This window comes from Oryza sativa, chromosome 7 (genome assembly GCF_034140825.1).
Source record: "Oryza sativa Japonica Group chromosome 7, ASM3414082v1".
Classification (NCBI taxonomy): domain Eukaryota; kingdom Viridiplantae; phylum Streptophyta; class Magnoliopsida; order Poales; family Poaceae; genus Oryza; species Oryza sativa.
The window spans coordinates 8,185,440-8,203,751 of NC_089041.1; the positions used below are offsets into that span (position 1 = coordinate 8,185,440).

Sequence of the window (18,312 nt, forward strand, 5' to 3'; positions counted from 1 at the left end):
GAACTAGGGTTTCTTGCGGCGGCGAAGAAGGCAAAGAGTGCTTGCAGGTGGTGTGTGTTTAACAGGTTTGGCGGACTTCAAAATGGACTCCCAAAATTCCCTTTAAATAGGCGCACTACTGACGGTGCGAATTCCAGGGAACAGAGAGAGATGCCCGCTGAAAATTTCTGGTCCCGTTACGCGCGGCGGTTTTCTGGACTTCAGTTTAAAATTCGCTCGTGACCGTTGGGCTTCAAATGGCGTGCTCGACTACGGTCTATCTCCGCGGTCCTCACACCGGGAATGACAATAGTCTCGACACCCGAAGTCGCAAATGGTTGCACGAGTTCATTTTAAGCAGAAGTCGGGGGCTACTGTCAGGGTTACGGGTTAGGCATACCCTTTACCCTTCGATATACGTTACATATCGATATGGCATACCCACGCGCATGCGGATATTTCCTGTATATTCTAAGAAAACCTTTCACGGAATCTACAGACGGGAAGAATCCTACTCGGGCAGAACTGGGTCGTTGGCGTATCGTATAGGGTCTGATACCTCCGAGTTCTACGTGAAGACCTCTAGATCTGCGATATAAAAGGGACCCCCCGGGAGGGTTTAGGACATCAAATCTCAGAGCCAACATAACCTACACAGCCTACGAAGCCGGAGCCTACGAGGAGCCAAGTCGTCGAGGGCTAGTCGAAACAACTCGACTACAATCTCGCCGGATCCGACAAGTTCCCTTGTTCCCTTTGTAACCTGTGTTTTCTACCATATAATACCACATCAACTGGATTAGGGTTATTTCCTATCAAGGGGCCTGAACTAGTATAATTCTTGTCTTTTGTTTGCTTGATGTCGTACTATGTAGATCCTTGTACCAACGTACCCCAATACCCTCTATATCCGGTCTACGGGTATCACCCGTCGACACATGTGAGCTCATAAAATAGCGATTAAATTTATCATGTTTGTAGGTGGATATATATCATAATATGGGACAGACGGATGGATACAACTCTTCCCATATCCTAACCCATATTTTTTTGCGAATTTGGATCCGAACTCGGATAGTACCAGATATATCCCATTCTCTCTCGCATATTCTTCCTGGGCTGCGAGCCTCAAGTCGGTGTCGAAACATTGCGAACCACTGGGTCCAGTACCAGGGGGTACCGCCCCGGGTGGACCATTCGGTCAGGATGATCCGAGCGGTCGAACTTGATTGTTGTCTCTGACCACCGAAGGTATTGAGGCGTGCCGGGCTGGACGTCGTTGATCTCCCTGTCAGTCAGCTTTTGCTTCCTTTTTGACTCATAAGCTTGCGGCCCACCAAAGATATAATTGAGCTCTTTGCGAGAATCTTGAAAACCAGTCGGACCGTCATCTTCATCATCCTTCATCTTTGAGGTGCTCTGATCTCCATCTGTAGCCTTCTTTGTTTGCTTTGCGTATTGCTCCGCAAACTGCTTGTAGATGAAACTATCTTTGGCTGCATGGTTAGAGTTTGGATGATGCGAGCATTAGGCGTTCATGATCTTGTCGAAGGTGTTGATGCACGAGCGCTGTCAGGAAGATGGCGATGCAAGTGCTACAAGGTCTTCAGGCTTACGCTTGTGATCCTTATGGTTGTTGCTTCCACTCCCCCCGGTGACTGCCGTATCTTTCTTGGACTTCCAATTGCTACCCGGCTGCTTGGAGGCGGTGACGGCATCATCAGCTTTGGCATATTCGTTGGCTTTTTCGAACATTTGCTTGACCGTCCTGGGAGGCTTGCGTCCAAATTTTCTGACTAAGAGTTCGTGACGGACACCCTTAGTGAAAGCGGCTATGATGACGTTGTCGGTGATGTCGGAGATCTTGTTACGTTGCTTAGAAAAATGTTGGATATAATCCCAAAGGGATTCACTAGGCTTCTGGATCACATTGTAGAGGTCGAAGTGGGTGTCGGGACGTTTGAAAGTGCCTTGAAAATTGGCAATGAAGTGCTCACGAAGCTCTGCCCAAGATCCAATTGTGCCACGGGGTAACCCATGAAGCTAGGACCGAGCAGAATCTGCTAGAGCTACCAACAAGTAGTTTGCCATAGCCTTGTTGTCTCCTCCTTCTGCGCGGATTGCGAGGCCATAGACGGTGAGCCAAGACTCAAGATTTGTTTTGTCGTCATACTTCTCGATTCCAGTCGGCTTGAAGCCAGCCGGCCAATCCACTCGACGCAGGTCACTTGTAAAAGCTGCAACTCCATCTTCATCGTCACCGTAGCGGTCTGGTGATCGGTGTGGGACATAACCTCTCTCTACACGGCGTCGATTGAGTGTGTCGCGAAGATTGATGGGCTGCCTGCGACATGGAGAGCGAGGCTATTTAGCACGGTGCACTCTGTGTCTGTCGGCAGGCGAGTGAACAGAACGTTCAACATGATCTCTGCTCCTGCGATTAGATCCTGACGCGGCAACGCTGAGGCTTGGTTGGTGGTAATCTTGAGATTGAAGAGGCGGAACCCGACTGCTAGTCGGCGTGCGGACACTTGCTGAGTTAACTGGGACCGAGGCGGTGATCATGATCTTCGTTTGGTTAATGATGTTGAGGACGTGGTTGGGCGCATCTTCCTGAAGCAAAGTATCCAGAAGAGTGATTGTCGTGACTGCGTTCTGCTGTGGGGTGCGAAAAACCGTCGTCTCCTCAACGTCTTACTGTCCAATGAGTTCACGTGCTCATCACCCGGCTTCCAGGGTGCACTGTCGTTGATCCTCAGCCTCCTTTGCGGCCCGCTCGTGTTCCCGCTGCAACTGGTCTCGCTCTTGCGCTTGTCGTTCCTCCTTCAGTCGGCGACGCTCGGCTTCTTGTCGTGTGCGCTGTTCTTCTGCTTCACGGAGCTGACGCTGTTCTGCAGTCTCGTTATCGGCCATGAAAACGCCGAAAAAGAGAGGCGTGTAGTTGTCTTCATAGGCTTCATCAAAATCGTCGAAATCGTCGAGGTTGCTGAAGTCGTAGTTGTAGCTGAAGTCGTCATAGTCGAGGATCTCCATTGGCCGTGAGTCGACACCAGGAGAGCTGAGGTAGCCGTCCAATTCTTCTATTGAAACCGTCCCGAGGGGCCAACTTCCCTGAAGCTAGATTGGATCAGGGCCGATGCCAGATCCCGTCTAGACCTACGGGAAGAAGATGCCCTTGTGGTGAAAACAGCAGCCAAATCATCAGGAAGCTTCATTAGGATTGATGGATAGGTCGCATCGCCTTGATCTGGTCGTGTCGAAGTAGATGAGATCTCATCCGAGTGGCTTGAGGCCGACTCGGACAAGATAATCTTGGGGTAGATCTCGGCCGAGTTCGGGAGACCGAATGGGGCGGAGACCGCATCTCTTTCCGACTGGTTCGAATCTGAGTCGAAGAGAGAGATCTTGCCAAAGTTATCGGTGATGAACTCGAGGCTGCTGAATCGGAACGCCTGCCCTGGAGGGAAGACGAAGTCGTCGATTCCGGAAACGAATCCCATCGCACTAATCGGCGAAAAGCTTGACGCAACCCCTACCTGGCGCACCAATTGTCGAAACAAGATTTCGGCAATACAAAAAGGGGGTGGCTATCAAGCAGGAAAAGTGGATGGGTTTGGAGACAAGGAATTTTATACAGGTTCAGGCCTTCTCAATGTGAAGTAATACCCTACTCCTGTCCGGGGATTGATTCGCCGAGTGTGTTATAGATAGTATGATCTGGGAGAAAAGTTATGCCCCAAGAGGCACCCGGACCCCTCCTTATATAGTGGGAGGAATCCGTATTACAAGGTACAGCCCATATTCCTAACGGAATAGGCAAATAAAGATAAAATACAATCGTAACCGACTAGAACCTCATGTATTTCCTTGATACACAAGTAAGGAATTTAACCCGAGTCCCTTAAAGGTATTATATCTGTATATGGTACCCCTATACCTAGTCGGATATACATGTTGTGTGGGTATGGGTATCCATAATCTCCACAGTCGAGCACGTGCTTGGGAAATATCCATCTCACTTTCACCCCTAGTGCTAACGAAAAATTTGAAGTTGAAGAAAAACGGGGCCTTGGTCATAGAAAAATTTAGCCCGACGGTTGTCCAAGATGATGTCTCTAACATAAACACTGAAGTATAAAGTGGGACATGGCTTTGGGCCAAGTGCACTTCTTGTGCTAGCTGAGCCAACCTAGTCAAGATAAAAGAAGGGACCGAGAGGGTATACATGTGAAAGGAATAAGTCTATTTTACCTCCCTCATCTCTTGCTCGTAATTGAAACGCTTCCTTCAAACATCGATTTGTACCCATTTCGAAAATAAGGGAGTTGTAGTTGAGGGATGTGATTGTCACATCCTGATTTTTGTTTCAGGATTTATAAATTATTTAATAAATTATTATTAGAATTTATATTAAATGTTCATTAATTTACAAGTGAAGTTAAATGTGGGAAATAAAATTTCCTAAATATAAAGCATGGATGGATTTAATTTTGATTAAATTCTCCATGATTAATTACACTCTCTGAAATTTTCTCAGATGTTTCGGAGCTCAATTCTTAATTTTTAATCATACAAAGAGAATTTCAGTAATTACCCACATATTAAATTAATCATTAAATGGTCTGTTTTTAATATTGTTAAATACTTTGGGTGTCCAAGTATGTTCAAGATTTTTCTTGGAATTATTTGAGCATAGGAAGTATTTTTAACAATTCAAAGATCATTTCATTGATTAATTTAATTGGAAAAGTAATAATAATCCTCTTCCTAGTCTTGGGCCCTTTCCAGCCCATCTCCCTCTTTTGTCTGCACGGCCGTGCAGCCCAAGTCGGCCCAGCCGAGCTTCCCCCTTCTCTTTCTTTCTTTGCTTTGTTTTCAGCCAGCCCAAGACGAAAAGTCTATTTGCCTCCCTCGACACTGTTTATCTTCTACCTCTAGCAGCCGAACTGAGACCGATTTGGCTCGGTTTTTCTCCTCCAAATCTGACCTTTCCCCTTGTGTTTTTCTAAAATTAGTTGAGGGGAAATATTCCTCTTATCCTCCTCTATCTTTATCCCCAAAAATCGGAGCTAATCGTTGAGTATCTTATCCGAATCGAACTCGTTTTCGAGTTTATCTCCAAAACCGAGTTTTTGATTTCCCGGATCGATTTCTTGCGGGAGGAGTCCGATCTCTTCAATCCAAGGCTATAAATAGGACCCCCTAGTCCTCCTCTTTCGTTTGCCCCCTCTCCCGTGGTCTCCCGTGCCTCATAGCGCCGCCGCCACGTGCTCCACCCCGCCGTCGTCGCCGGCCGAGCTCCATCCGCGTCGCGCCGCCGCCTCCGTCGTCGTCGCCGGCCGTCGTCGTTCGTCGTTTGGTTCGAGGGTGAGTACCATTGGGTTCGTCTCGTCGTCCTCTACGTGTTCTTGTCCTCCAAAGTCGCAGCCGACCATCCAATCTCCGGCGAGGTCGCCATCTTGGTCCGGCCATTGATGAGGTCATCATCATGACGTCATCATCGTTTTTTTTCTTTTTCCTGTTTTTCTAATAGATTAAATCTTCGGAAATTCATAACTAAATCATCGTAACTCGGTTTTGAGTGGTTCAAGTTGCTAAATTCATCTAAAATCATGATCTACATGTTTGTTTACTTTATATGTACTGTTTATTTGGTTTTTATTAGTCTTTTTCTTGGTTTTGCGTGTTAGCTTGTCGTTTCCGTCGTTGCGAAGGTTCGTGAGTGCGTCAGGAGTGTTCAGAAGATTAATTGAAGACCGATTATTGCAAGGCAAGTCACACAGATCCTAAACACAATCCTTTGAGCATGTTGATCCTATATTTAAATTCTCTATTTATTTCAACTGTGCATTTATTTTCGAATGTCACCGGGTGGTGTGAACTTATTCCTTTGTTATGGCCAATTTGCATTGATTATTTTATTCCTGGATACCTTGGGTTATTATAACTTGACTAGTTGGGCTTTATATATTGGTTCAGCTAGATATTAGTTATGATTGCTTAGCCATGCTTAGAAACATTATCACATAATTGGGATAACTAATGTTACACTATCACTTATGATTATATTTAATGGTAGCTCACGATGGTTAATCGTGTTATGATAATTAATTGATAACTAAAACTTGACAATGGTGGGTTGTGAGCACATGGTTTTGAAGGTCGTGCTCATGACAATTAAGGACCGGTTCACGAGCTACTGTTGTGAAACATTAACCGTACCAACCACAAGCCAGCATGGGCAACGGCTTTACCTTCTGTATAGCATGATTCATTGCGGGGCACCAGACTGAGAAGCGGCGAGAAGTCCGTGGGGGTCGCTGGGGAGTCCATGCCTCTGGTTATATTTATAGAGGGGGTGATTATGATCCAGGAATGGTGCACTGTGGTGAGTAGTGTTGTGCAAAGGGTATTGTCACAGCCTCTATTCGGGTACTTTCCAGTATCGCGACGCATGGTAGACATGATGATGAGGCTGTGTCTTGTGGGTACAGTGGTACACCTCTGGCCAGAGTAAAACTATTCGAATAGCCGTGCCCGCGGTCATGGGCGGGTTGAGCAATGTTTTTCGTGATTAGTCTCACACCTCTCACAATAATTATGGATGTTATACCTGGTAATAATTTGCTTAGCTCCTGGTTTGGAGTTAGATCTGTACAGCCGGGTATGGTTGTTCAGGATGGTTGGGCCTGTGCAGCATGGGTGTGCTGTTCAGTGTTGATTAAAATTTTTAATTAATTACTCTACTGTTTTACTACTCTTAACTCTTTGCTAAATGCTGCTTTTGCAAATGAGCCTATATTATGTCATCCTTTGGTATCCTTGTGCACTTGCATATTTGCTGTGTGGCTTGTTGAGTATGTCATATGCTCATTCTTGCAATAATCAATCAACCTCAGTTGAAGAAAAAGGATCCAGAAGGAGAAGACGTTTGGCTTATACCCCAGTTGAGCTGCCTGTGGGAGTGGAGCCGGAGCTTCGCTAGACCGTAATTCCGCTGCAGTTTTCTTTTCTTTTGAAAGTATGTAACACTATTATTGATGATTCTGTATATTAAATTGTCAGTTTGTGTACCTCGGCTGATTCCTGGACGAGGATTTTATGCATAAATAAGTTCGGAAATTACTAGTGAATTTCTGGGCGTGACAGTGATTTAATCAGAAGCAAGAAATGAGAGAGAAAATATAGACTTATTCCCACATGTGATGTGGAAGAAGAGAGAGTGAAATATGGGCTGGGTTGCTCCAAAGTTCAGCCCAACATTGATGTGTTTTTTTTGGAATAGGTTCACATCAGGTCCCTAAACCAAGTTGTCGCCGAGTCTAAAATTTGTCCTAAACCGCAATACCAAATATGACACATCCCTCAGCTTTCAAAACCAGTGCAAATAAGGTGCCAAGGCGGTTTGGGTGGTGGTTTCAGCTGACATGGCACCTATGTGGCATTGATGTGGCACTTAAGTAAAAAAATGTGGGACCCGCATGTAAGTGACTGTTCGGTTAAAATAAATAAAATATTACAGTGGGACCCTGTCACACCCTGAAGTTCTCCTCCCAAGCCTAAAATTTAATTTATAAATGACCCTAAGAAAATGCCGGTGTACATCAAGAGAAAACCCTAAGAAAGTAATACAAATAATAATCGAATCTGGCATGTGGAATTTTTCTTGAGTTTTACATGTCGAAATTCACTAACAGGATTTTTAGTGGAATTTTCAGAGCCCTAGAAATAATTTTAACCAATTAAAATTGAGCAAGCAATATTTTAATTCCAGGGAAAATCCTTTTCTTCCTTTTTCTTTTTCTTTTTCCCTCTTTTCTTTTCGAGTGGGCCGCCGGCCCATTCTCCTTCCTCCTCTCCACTCCGCTGGGCCGGCCGAAGGCCAAGGCCCAGCTAGGCCGGCCGCCTCCCTCCTCCCACCCGGGATGCCGACAGGTGGGCCCCACCTGTCGGGCTCGTCTCCTACCTCGCGCCCGCACCGCCGTAACCGCAACCGCCGCCGCGCCCACGCCACCGCCTCCTCCGGGCCACGTCGGTCACGCCCGCGCATGCGCCGCACCTCCCGCGCCCACTCCCCTCTCTCTCCCGCCCGCGCCCGCGCCCGAGATGGCCGGGATTCGATTTTTCGAATCCCGCCTCTCTCTCTTCTCTCCCACTCCCCCACGTTGGCCGGCGGAATCTCGCCCCTACCGGCCACGTCCGAGCCGAGCCGGGTCGCCGCCGCCCGTCCGATCAGCCCCGGGGGTGATCTGGGCCGTTGGTCCCGTGGACCGGCGGTGGACCACCCGCGTGGTCCCGGTCCACGGTGGACCGCCCCCCCTTGAGCCGCTGCCGAGTGGGGCCCGCGTGCCGGCGCCCCTTTTCCCTCTCTCCCGAGCCGCTGACCGGTGGACCCCGCATGTCGGCGCCGCACTCCCTTGATGACGTCAGCCCTGGGAATTATTGCGCAATAAATTATTTAAGGTCTTTTTGTTATAGTAATAAACACAGTGAATCTTCTAAAATTCATAACTAATTCATCCGAGCTCCGTTTAAGCCCATTCAAGTCTCAGTAAATCAAGAAAAATGCGTAGAATCCATTAAAAATGGTTTTTTTTCTGTTTCAGTAGTTTTGTAGCCTGTTTGTATTGTTTGCTTTGTATGTCGCCTAGATTCCGGTTCTTCCGACGTTCCGGTGTACTTCGAGATAGTCGCCGAGGTTCCTCCAGCTGCAGAGCGTTTTATAATGTTATTATGGGATGTTTACCTATTGTTACAGCCATGCTATTTTGGTACCTTACTCCTTTGTTAGCTTGGGTTATAACATGAATAGACGTTGGACTAGGAGTTGCTTAGCCATGCTTAGTTCAACTAGGATACAGTGGGGAAAATCTTATTAATGTTTAGACTGTTGGTTCTAATGGTATTGTTGGATTAGTGCCACCGCTTTGGTGTTGGTTAATTAAAATAAATCACATGGTGGGCTGTGGGTGCATGGTTTTGCTGGTCGCACCCATGGCAGTTAAGGACCGGTTCGCGGGATGCCCTGGAAGAACTTATCGTACTTACCACAAGCCAGCGTGGGCAACGGCTGGGCTTGTAGTGTAGCTTTTCTCTAGCTGACGCATCCAGGCAAGGGTGGGTGTGACGGAGTTTGGATGGGCCCTGCGACGGCCTATGTGGCTTCTGGATTCACCTAGGCGCGAGAGGGGACTACCCGTCGCCCGCTGGGGATGGGGGTGAAACCTGAGGTGTGGTGTGCTTGGCTAGAGGGGGTTATGCGAAGGGTCCTATCACGGACTCTTTCCGGTATGTCGTGGTGGCATGTCGGCGCACGGAAACGTGTTGTGGGGCTATGTCTTGTGGGTACAGCTGTACACCTCTGATCAGAGTAAAACTATTCGAATAGCCGTGCCTGCGGTTATGGGCGGTCAACCAGATTCACCGTGATTAGTCTCACCCTAGTTTAGTCTAATGAAATTGGATAGTATAGGTGGATGGTTGGGCCTGTTGCAACGTGGGATAGCGTTGGACAGCGGATGATCAATATTAATTAATTATTGCAAATGTTTAATTCTTTCAACTTCTGTTTATAAATGCTCGCTTTATGCAAATGAACCACTCTAGCTCTCCTTTGATAATTCCCTGCATCATACCCCTATTCCGGTATGACTTGCTGAGTACAGTGGGTAGTACTCAGTCTTGCTCTATTTTTTCCCCAACCCCAGAGTGCGAGTATGTGTCCGATGGCGGGTTCTCCGAGGAGTAGGCTTTGTCCGTGCCGTCGAGGGTGCCTGTGGAGTGGTGTTCCCGCTGCAATTCAAGTCCAGGCTTAGCCCCAGTTATCTTTTGTTTTTCCGCTGCATTTATGTAAGACTTTTATGATGTTTGTAAGACATGGATCTGAATGTCAACATTGTCGTTTGTGTACCCGGCCGGTCCTAGACGGGGATTTTAATGCACATTCTGCTTGGAATTCTATTCAGGAATTTCTAGGCGTGACAAGTTGGTATCAGAGCCGACCTTGACCGTAGGACAAGCCAAATGGAAAAACCTAAGAGCCCTCTGAATCCTTTTCATTGCATATGTTCTTTGCAATTGGATTTGTTCCGGGAAAATTGGGATCTGTTCTTGTGGTTCAAGGGAAAAATCTTGGTCGCTTGTTTAAGTGAGATTTGGCAAAACAAGTCAGTCTAGGGTTTTAGTAAAATTATTTGGGGTTTATTCGTCAGTCAGTTGGGATTTGATGGGTGAAATGCATTAGGTCCTAGCTCAGGAATATGGGTTGCAAGGTATTTGTACCTTTATTGTTATTATTAGTATGTATCTAATTTCCCCATTATTTTATCGTTATGTAAGTCTGTCTTATTTATTCGCTCTCATGCAAAATTATCTATGCATAAAATTTCGCTCTTATTCGATTCTCTTATTTGAGTCCTTTATTGCTTTATTTAAATTTGGATTTAAGCATGCATTGATCCTACTCCTTTGTCTTCTCTAGATGGCCGGCCACCCACCCAACCACCGCGGAGAAGGCATGATCGACTTTGTGGCAGAGTTAGCACGTATGACGCTGGTGGTGGGCTACCCCAACGCGCCAGAGTACACGACTGTTCCACCACTCAGCGGCGAGCTTCCTCACCGTGTCCGCCTAGAGGTCCATGGCTACGTCGGTACCTGCCTAGCTAATATGGTGGTTGAGGCATCCGAAGGCACAGCAGATCACGCCTGTCAGGAGGCAGCATACCTGATGATGGCCAGACTACGGGAGCGCCACAACTACATCTTCCACGACACGGCATACCGATTTCACCCTCGTCGAGCCAGCGGTGATGATGTCAGTACTTTCCGTCCGACAGCCGGCGAGAATGACACCACCTTTGGTCACATGTGCACTGTGATGAGGGGGATGGACAGGATGCACTCGGACCTGCACAAGGCGTCCAAGGCCTTGAATGATGGGAAGCTCATGAGGATCGTCGCTCTGAAGGACGAGATAGCGCGCCTGAAGAGGGAGAATGCTCTGTTAAAGGGTCTTCACGCGCCAGGAGGAGTCCGGATCCGCACTACACCCCGCAAGTCGACAACGGCACCCATGCGCATCCAGCTTGCGCCCAGGAACCCACCTCCATCAGCAGCTCCCGCAGCACCTCCAGTTCCGCCCGCAGCTCCAGCAGTTCCTGCAGCTCCAGCACCAGCTCCAGCTCCCGTTCCCGTGTCAGCTCCTGCATCCGCTCTCTCCTTCGCGCCTACATCAGCCGTCAGGGTCCCTGCCAGTGGCAATGGAGGTTGGTTGCCAGCTACTCCCAGTGGCAGTCGCGACCTCAGCAGCAGCAGCTCCAGTGGCTCAGAGCCGGGCAGCGGCGAGACTTATCCGCCAGGCTCCAGGAGTCGCTCAGAGGGACCTGGTGACGAGCAGGAGGACGCCTTCGACTCCACCGACCGCAGGAGCCGTTCCGAGCATTAGGCTCGTTTTCCATTAGTTTATCGACTGTCTAGCATTTATTTGTTAGTTTGTGTGTTTAGGTTGCTTGCTTGTGGGTCAGTCGACGGTCGATATCATGTGCCTATGATATGGTTGTCTTAATAAGGATTTTTGCTTGCTTTTTAAGTGTTTTAATTCAGATCAGAACAATTGCAGTTTAAATTCCTATATAATAAAGCTTAGTTCTTGAGCATCTGTTTTTCTTCTTTTCCCCGTCTGCTCTTCCTCCAGATGGTCTACACCAGGAATGGTAGCCGTACAACAGGCGAGGGCACCAACGACGAAGAGCGCACTGATGGTGTGCATCCCAACAGCGATTCCGGCAATGGTCCGCCACCACTTCCCGAGAATCCGACGCTAGCCCAAGTGATGGCACATCAGACTCAGATGATGGCAGCCATGATGCAGCAGATGCAGCAACAGCACCAGCAGATGCACCAGAGGATGCTGCAGCACGCCGAACAGCAGCACCAGCAGTTTGGTCCCCCTCCCCCTCAGTCCAAGTTGCCAGAGTTTCTACGTGTCAGGCCACCCACTTTCTCCAGCACCACCAACCCCATGGAGGCGAATGACTGGCTCCATGCCATAGAGAAGAAGCTGAATCTCCTGCAGTGCAATGATCAGGAGAAGGTTGCTTTCGCCACACACCAGCTTCAAGGTCCTGCGTCAGCTTGGTGGGACAATCACATGGCCACCCGCCCGCCAGGCACTGAAGTCACTTGGGCGGAGTTCTGTCGTAGCTTCAGGAAGGCGCAGGTGCCAGACGGGGTCGTGGCACAAAAGAAGAGGAAATTCCGGGCACTCCATCAGGGAAACAGGACAGTGACCGAGTACCTCCATGAGTTCAATCGCCTCGCGCGATATGCATCGGAGGATGTCCGCACTGACGCCGAGAAGCAGGAAAAGTTCATGGCAGGTCTGGATGACGAGCTGACCAACCAACTGATATCTGGGGACTACGCGGATTTTGAAAGGCTGGTGGACAAGGCAATCTGTCAGGAGGATCAGCGAAATAAAATGGACAGGAAGAGAAAGGCGGCACAGTTCCGGTCCAACCAAGGAAACCATCAGCGACCGCGCTTCGCTCCCGGGCAGCAGGGTGGACCTACCACCATGATCGTCCGCCAGTACCGCCCGTTCAACTCTAGCAACTTCCACCAGGGCGCCAGTGGCAGTCAGAACCACCATGGAGGTCAGCCCAACCGCGGTGCAGCTCCACGCCCACCAGTGGCACCGGCACAGTCAGGCCCGTCCGCGCAAGCCAAGAAGGAGACTGGAACAAAACCAGGGTCTTGCTTCAACTGTGGCGAGCTTGGCCACTTTGCTGACAAATGCCCGAAGCCCAGGCGTGCCGGGCCAAGGTTTGTCCAGGCTCGTGTCAACCACGCGTCTGCAGAGGAGGCGCAAGCAGAACCAAAGGTCGTACTGGGTACATTTCCTGTTAACTCAATCCCTGCAATAGTACTTTTTGATTCCGGTGCAACGCATTCTTTCATTTCAAAGAAATTTGTGGGGATGCATGGGTTAAGGAAAGAAGAGCTTAATACACCAATGAGGGTTCATACCCCGGGAAATAGTTCAACCTCGGTCAGTTTTAGCCCTTCAGTGCTAATAGAAATCCAAAGATCACCATTTCTAGCCAACCTCATTCTTCCTGAATCCAAAGACCTAGATGTCATTCTTGGGATGGATTGGCTGACCAAGATCAAGGGAGTCATTGATTGTGCGAATCGCACAGTCACCTTGACCAACGAGAAGGGAGAAACCGTAGTGTACAAATCACTAGTCTCACCAAAGCAAGGGGTCTCCTTGAATCAGATTGAGGCGGAAATCCCAGTGGTCACGAAGGAGAAGAATCCGAGGAAATTGGAAGAGATTCCCATAGTTTGCGAGTACCCAGAAGTCTTTCCTGAAGACCTCACTACCATGCCACCCAAGCGAGAGATTGAATTCCGAATTGATTTGGCACCGGGAACCGCGCCAATTTACAAGAGACCGTACAGGATGGCGGCCAACGAACTAGCAGAGGTCAAGAAGCAGGTTGATGAGCAGCTGCAGAAAGGGTACATTCGACCAAGTACTTCACCTTGGGGTGCTCCGGTCATTTTTGTGGAGAAAAAGGATAAGACGAAGAGGATGTGCGTTGATTATCGCGCACTCAATGAGGTCACAATCAAGAACAAATATCCTTTGCCATGAATCGATGATTTGTTTGATCAACTGAAAGGAGCTAAAGTGTTTTCTAAGATAGACCTGCGATCAGGCTACCACTAGTTGAGAATTCGGGAAGAGGATATTCCAAAGACGGCCTTCATGAATCCATCGAACGGTTATGTCTTTCGGACTTACCAACGTACCCGCATTCTTCATGAATCTGATGAACAAAGTGTTCATGGAATTTCTGGACAAGTTTGTTGTCGTTTTCATCGACGACATACTTATCTATTCAAAGTCTGAAGAAGAACATGAGCAGCATCTCCGTCTGGTACTCGAGAAGTTGAAGGAGCACCAGCTATACGCCAAGTTCAGCAAGTGTGACTTCTGGTTGACGGAAGTCAAACTTCTGGGCCATGTCATTACAGCTCAGGGTGTGGCAGTTGATCCATCAAACGTGGAGTTAGTTACCAAATGGACCCCACTGAAGACCGTGTCGCAGATTCGAAGTTTTCTTGGACTCGCAGGTTATTACCGCCGATTCATCGAAAACTTCTCCAGGATCGCCCGACCCATGACTCAGTTGCTTAAGAAAGATGAGAAGTTTAAATGGACAGTTGAGTGCGACAAGAGTTTTGAGGAGCTCAAAAAGAAATTAGTATCCGCACCAGTTTTGATTCTGCCTGACCAGATGAAAGACTTCCAAGTCTATTGCGATGCATCCCGCCACGGACTTGGATGTGTCCTAATGCAAGAGGGCAGAGTGGTTGCGTATGCTCGCGGCAGTTGCGTCCACACGAAGGGAATTATCCAACTCATGACCTGGAATTGGCAGCAGTGGTTCATGCTTTGAAGATCTGGAGGCACTATCTGATTGGCAACCGCTGTGAAGTATATACGGATCACAAGAGTCTGAAATACATATTCACCCAACCGGACCTAAATCTCCGACAACGAAGATGGTTGGAATTAATCAAAGACTATGATATGAGCATTCACTACCACCCGGGGAAAGCCAATATGGTGGCAGACACATTAAGCAGGAAGAGTTACTGCACTGCCCTATGCATCGAGGGCATGTGTGAGGAATTGCGGCAGGAGTTTGAGCATCTCAACGTGGGAATTGTTGAACACGGGTTCGTAGCCACTCTGGATGCACGGCCTACGCTCGTGGATCAAGTCAGAGCAGCTCAAGTAAATGATCCTGAAATAGCAGAGCTGAAAAAGAACATGAGAGTCGGAAAAGCCCGGGATTTCCATGAAGATGAACACGGCACAATCTGATTGGGAGAAAGATTGTGTGTACCTGACGGCAAGGAACTGAAGGATCTGATACTCACCGAGGCTCATCAGACCCAGTACTCCATTCATCCAGGCAGCACCAAAATGTATCAAGACCTCAAAGAAAAGTTTTGGTGGGTCAGCATGAGGAGAGAAATAGCTGAATTCGTCGCACTCTGCGATGTTTGCCAACGAGTGAAGGCAGAGCACCAAAGACTAGCAGGTTTACTCCAACCTCTTCAAATCCCGGAATGGAAATGGGAGGAGATTGGAATGGACTTTATAACAGGACTGCCCCGGACATCATCTGGTCACGATTCAATCTGGGTAGTCGTGGATCGACTGACTAAGGTTTCTCACTTCATACCAGTACATACCACGTATACGGGCAAAAGGTTGGTGGAGCTCTACCTCTCGAGAATCATGTGTCTACATGGAGTACCCAAAAAGATTGTAACTGATCGAGGGAGTCAGTTCACCTCAAAATTCTGGCAGAAGCTGCAGGAAGAATTGGGGACCCGTTTAAATTTCAGCACGGCCTATCACCCGCAAACTGATGGTCAGACCAAGCGAGTCAATCAAATCTTGGAAGATATGTTGAGAGCTAGCGCTCTTGATTTTGGTGGAGCTTGGGACAAAAGCTTGCCATATGCGGAATTCTCGTACAACAACAGCTACCAGGCTAGTCTACAGATGGCACCGTTTAAAGCTTTATACGACCGGAAGTGCCGCACACCTCTCTTCTGGGATCAGATAGGCGAGCATCAACTGTTCGGGACAGAGGTATTAGCGGAAGCAGAAGAGAAAGTCAGAACCATCAGGGAAAGGTTGAGGATTGCCCAGTCTCGACAGAAGAGCTACGCGGATAACCGCCGAAGGGAGCTCACTTTTGAAGCAGGGGATTACGTGTATCTTCGTGTCACTCCGCTCCGGCGAGTACACCGTTTTCAGACGAAAGGCAAGTTGGCACCACGCTTCGTGGGACCATACAAAATCTTGGAACGAAGGGGGGAAGTTGCTTATCAGCTAGAACTTTCATCCAATATGATCGGCATCCATGACGTGTTCCACGTGTCCCAATTAAAGAAGTGCTTAAGAGTACCCAAAGAACAAGCTGATTCGGAGCATATTGATATCCAGGAGGACCTGACATATGTGGAGAAGCCGGTTCATATACTTGATACCAGCAAAAGAAGAACCAGAAACAAGGTCACCAGGTTTTGCCGAGTTCAGTGGAGTCACCATTCAGAGGAGGAAGCAACCTGGGAAAGGGAAGATGAGTTGAAAGCTGCCCATCCGCACCTCTTCACCAGCTCCTCCGAATCTCGGGGCCGAGATTCCGTTTAAGGGGGTAGGTTCGTCACACCCTGAAGTTCTCCTCCCAAGCCTAAAATTTAATTTATAAATGACCCTAAGAAAATGCCGGTGCAAATCAAGAGAAAACCCTAAGAAAGTAATACAAATAATAATCGAATCTGGCATGTGGAATTTTTCTTGAGTTCTACATGTCGAAATTCACTAACAGGATTTTTAGTGGAATTTTCAGAGCCCTAGAAATAATTTTAACCAATTAAAATTGAGCAAGCAATATTTTAATTCCAGGGAAAATCCTTTTCTTCCTTTTTCTTTTTCTTTTTCCCCCTTTTCTTTTCGAGTGGGCCGCCAGCCCATTCTCCTTCCTCCTCTCCCCTCCGCTGGGCCGGCCGAAGGCCAAGGCCCAGCTAGGCCGGCCGCCTCCCTCCTCCCACCCGGGACGCCGACAGGTGGGCCCCACCTGTCGGGCCCGTCTCCTACCTCGCGCCTGCGCCGCCGCGCCCACGCCTCCGCCTCCTCCAGGCCACGTCGGTCACGCCCGCGCATGCGCCGCACCTCCCGCACCCACTCCCCTCTCTCTCCCACCCTCGGCCGCGCCCGAGATGGCCGGGATTCGATTTTCGAATCCCGCCTCTCTCTCTCCTCTCCCACTCCCCCACATTGGCCGGCGGAATCTCGCCCCTACCGGCCACGTCCGAGACTCCCCTACCCTATTTAAGCTCCGCCGTCGCCCTCTCTCTCTTTTTCCCCATTTCACCGAACTCCCTCGTGCTCCCCATCGCTCCCGCGCCGTGCACCCACCCGCCGCCGCCTTTCCTACCGCTCTGGCCGCCGCTAGCCGCCGCTAGGCTCGCCGCCGCACCGCGCCGTCGCCGCCGTCGGGTTCGCAAGGACGAACTCCACCCCGTCCGCCCTTCCTCCGTCGGGATTCGTCGCCGGAATTCGCATCCCCTCGCGCTCCGGTGAGTTCTACCTCTACCGCCGCCTTCGGCCATGGATGCCGGCCGCCGTGGTTCATCTCCCTCTCTCTAATCTCTCTCTCCTTCTTCCTTAGGGCACCCCGAAGCCCGTCCGCCGGTTGCCGTCGTCCTCCCGTGGCTTGCCGTCGTCGTTCGCCGTCGTCTTCCTCCGCGCCGGCCACCCTCGGTGAGGCGCCCTCTCCCCTCTACTCCCCTCCCTCTCCTTCCTAGCCGCCGCTTAGCGCCGCCGCCTCTGCCGCTGGTTGCCGTCGCCGGCAACGTGTGCCCGCGCGTCGTCGCCATCGCCGTGGCCGGTCGGCCGGCCTTGAGCCGAGCCGAGCCAGGTCGCCGCCGCCCGTCCGATCAGCCCCGGGAGCGATCTGGGCCGTTGGTCCCGTGGACCGGCGGTGGACCACCCGCGTGGTCCCGGTCCACGGTGGACCGCCCCCCCTTGAGCCGCTGCCGAGTGGGGCCCGCGTGCCGGCGCCCCTTTTCCCTCTCTCCCGAGCCGCTGACCGGTGGGCCCCGCATGTCGGCGCCGCACCCCCTTGATGACGTCAGCCCTGGGAATTATTGCGCAATAAATTATTTAAGGTATTTTTTTATAGTAATAAACACAGTGAATCTTCTAAAATTCATAACTAATTCATCCGAGCTCCGTTTAAGCCCATTCAAGTCTCAGTAAATCAAGAAAAATGCGTAGAATCCATTAAAAATGGTTTGTTCTCTGTTTCAGTAGTTTTGTAGCCTGTTTGTATTGTTTGCTTTGTATGTCGCCTAGATTCCGGTTCTTCCGACGTTCCGGTGTACTTCGAGATAGTCGCCGAGGTTCCTCCAGCTGCAAAGCGTTTTATAATGTTATTATGGGATGTTTACCTATTGTTACAGCCATGCTATTTTGGTACCTTGCTCCTTTGTTAGCTTGGGTTATAACATGAATAGACGTTGGACTAGGAGTTGCTTAGCCATGCTTAGTTCAACTAGGATACAATAGGGAAAATCTTATTAATGTTTAGACTGTTGGTTCTAATGGTATTATTGGATTAGTGCCACCGCTTTGGTGTTGGTTAATTAAAATAAATCACATGGTGGGCTGTGGGTGCATGGTTTTGCTGGTCGCACCCATGGCAGTTAAGGACCGGTTCGCGGGATGCCCTGGAA

The 18,312-nt window shown here is 49.3% G+C and overlaps 1 long non-coding RNA gene across 1 annotated transcript; it reads left to right on the forward strand.

Moving 5' to 3' along the window:
- Positions 1-4,883: 4,883 nt before the first annotated feature.
- Positions 4,884-7,195, forward strand: LOC136357172 (uncharacterized). Its single transcript, XR_010742339.1, has 3 exons — positions 4,884-5,346; positions 5,670-5,749; positions 6,879-7,195. It is a non-coding gene; the product is annotated as an uncharacterized lncRNA (long non-coding RNA).
- The last annotated feature ends 11,117 nt before the right edge of the window (positions 7,196-18,312 follow it).